Genomic DNA, 2,536 nt, shown 5'->3' with positions numbered 1-2,536 from the left:
TTAAAAATACATAAGGCTTTCAAGGTTGGAAGAGACCTTAGTCTCTTAGGCACCTATTGATCCACTCTTTGAGCCCCCTCTACAGTCTCTCTCCCCAGCCTCCCATCCCTAGCCTAGGCCAGGGGTCAGCAAACAAATCCTGCCTACCAGGTCTTTTTCTAAACAGTTTTATAGAAACATAGCCATGCCTGTTTTCTTATGAATCAATGGCTGCTTTCATGCCCCTACAGAATTGACTAGTTAGTTATGACAGAAACTATATGGCCTACAAAGCCTAAAATATTTACTATCTGGTCCTTTATAGAGAATGTTTGCTGACCTCTGACCTAGGCTCTCTTTTCTTGAAAATCTGTAATGATGAGTATTCTCCAGTTTCCAAGGGATCTGCTTTGGACCATTCCTTTAGAAAGTTCTTACTTTCTAAAGAAGCCAAAATCTGCTTTTCTATAGCATGACCCTCCTGGCACTAGTTTAACTTTAGTATGTAGAGTCACCTGAAATAAACCAAAGTGCTCTTCCACATGCCAGCAGCCCCTTATATCTTAGAACACTAGGATCATGACTCCAGGCAGAATCTCACTAAGTCATGGTATGATAGGATTTCAAGTGTTTTCATTGCCACTAGAAAGGAACATAACACTCCTAGAGTTATCTGGCCCTTTGTAAAGCTAAATTGGAGCCCACCTAAGTTTTCTGGGTGCCAAGAGCAATAGGAGGAAGTCATGGTTCTACATGCTTGACAACCTAGGGATCTAACCCTAAAGACAGAGACAGGTTCATGTGACACACACTCTGCTTAACAGCTAGGAGTGATGCAACTTACAGGTCATATGCACCCATACTGTGTGTCTGTGGTCTGGATGGTTGTGAAATGGTTTGTTTTGTCACTAGATTTAGGTACAAAAGGAAAATAGTCATTTTTGTTTCATCAGAGAAGGTAAGGGTATACCCTTGATCCTAGATACAAATTCTAACTTTGTTCTAACTTTCTTGACAGTAGGCCTTATGCCATATACTTCTATAAGCCCCATTGTTAAGTAAAGCGAATTGCATTCTCTTTTCCTCTCTGTCTCAGTTATTACTATCATAATTTAGATTGCCGTCTTCTCTAACTATTGCAACAGCTTACTAAATAGTTTTCCTGTCTCTTATTTTTTCTTTTCTCTGGTTTGTCTTTCTCACTCTGCCAGATAAGAGCACAGCACCAGTTAACATTTCTCTGCTGGTCTATACTCTTCAGTGGCTCCACATTACTAATAAAGGAAAGATGAAACTTCTTAGGGTGGCATTCATGCTTTTCAAGACCTCCAAACTATTTCTTTCCTCCTCCTTTTCCACATTAAAAAGAAACTCTTCCACATTCTCTGAACCTGTTTTGTCTTTCCTTATGCCAGGCTTTGGTCATACTCTGTGTTCTATTTAAAAAAAAAAAATCCTTTTATCCTTTCTTCCCAAAACCATATATCAAGCCGTACCTTCCTTACTGTTTATTTTCATTCATTTCTCTTTCCCCCATCTTCTCTCCCTCCCCCCACCCACCACATACTCACAATACTCTTTTTCTCTCCCTCCCCCTCCCCTAAAAGTTTGATTCTCTGCTTCACTGGTCTAATAGCATATTATGTCTCTTTTTAAGGTACTTATAAAAATCTATCTCTCATTTTAGGGATATGCATTAATGTCTCATGTTCCTGCAACTTTATAAATACTGCAAATTACTTGAAAGGAGTATTTGAGTCTAGGCTCTTTTCTTTATCCCCTAAAACATTCAGCAGAATTTGTGCTTGTTTCACCGAATACTATAGAAGGAGCTTGTTGATTTGTCATGAGAAATACCCTAGATCCCAAAGATTTCCACCTATTTTCTCCGATGTATTAGTCCATTTGTATTTCTATAACAAAATACCTGAGACTAGGTATTTATTTATTTATTTATTTTATTAGAAAAAGATGTTTATTTGGCTCATGTTTCTTGGGGAGCTTCATCTGGCAAGGGCCTCAGGCTGCTTCAACTCATGGTAGAAAACAAAATGAAGCCAGCATGTACATAGAGATCGCATGGCAAGAGAGAGAAGGCAAAAGAGAGAAACAAAGGACTCTGTTTAACAACTTGCTCTCCAGGGAACTAATCCATTCCTGCAAGAGCTCACTCACTCCCCTGGGAGAGCATTAATATGTTCATGAGGGATCTACCCCCCATGACCCAAACACTCCCACTAGGCTCCATCTCCCAACACTGACACATCGGGGATCAGGTTTCAACATGAGCTTTGGTGGGGACAAACCATATCTAAACCACAGCATCCTAAATATTTTATAGTTTTACATTTTATATATCTAAGTCATTTTGAGTTAGTTTTTATACAAGGTGTGAGACTTAGATTGAAGTCTTTTTTTTTTTTCCCTTCATGGAAACCCAATTGCTTTAGCAACATTTGTTTTTTTTTTTTTTTTTTTTTTTTTTTTTTTTTTTTTTTTTTTTTTTTTTTTTTTTTTTTTTTTTTTTTTTTTTTTTTTTTTTTTTTTTTTTTTTTTT

Source organism: Galeopterus variegatus, unplaced genomic scaffold, assembly GCF_000696425.1.
Source record: "Galeopterus variegatus unplaced genomic scaffold, G_variegatus-3.0.2 Scaffold15, whole genome shotgun sequence".
NCBI classification, from domain to species: Eukaryota; Metazoa; Chordata; class Mammalia; order Dermoptera; family Cynocephalidae; genus Galeopterus; species Galeopterus variegatus.
Note: the sequence above shows the minus strand (reverse complement) of the source record.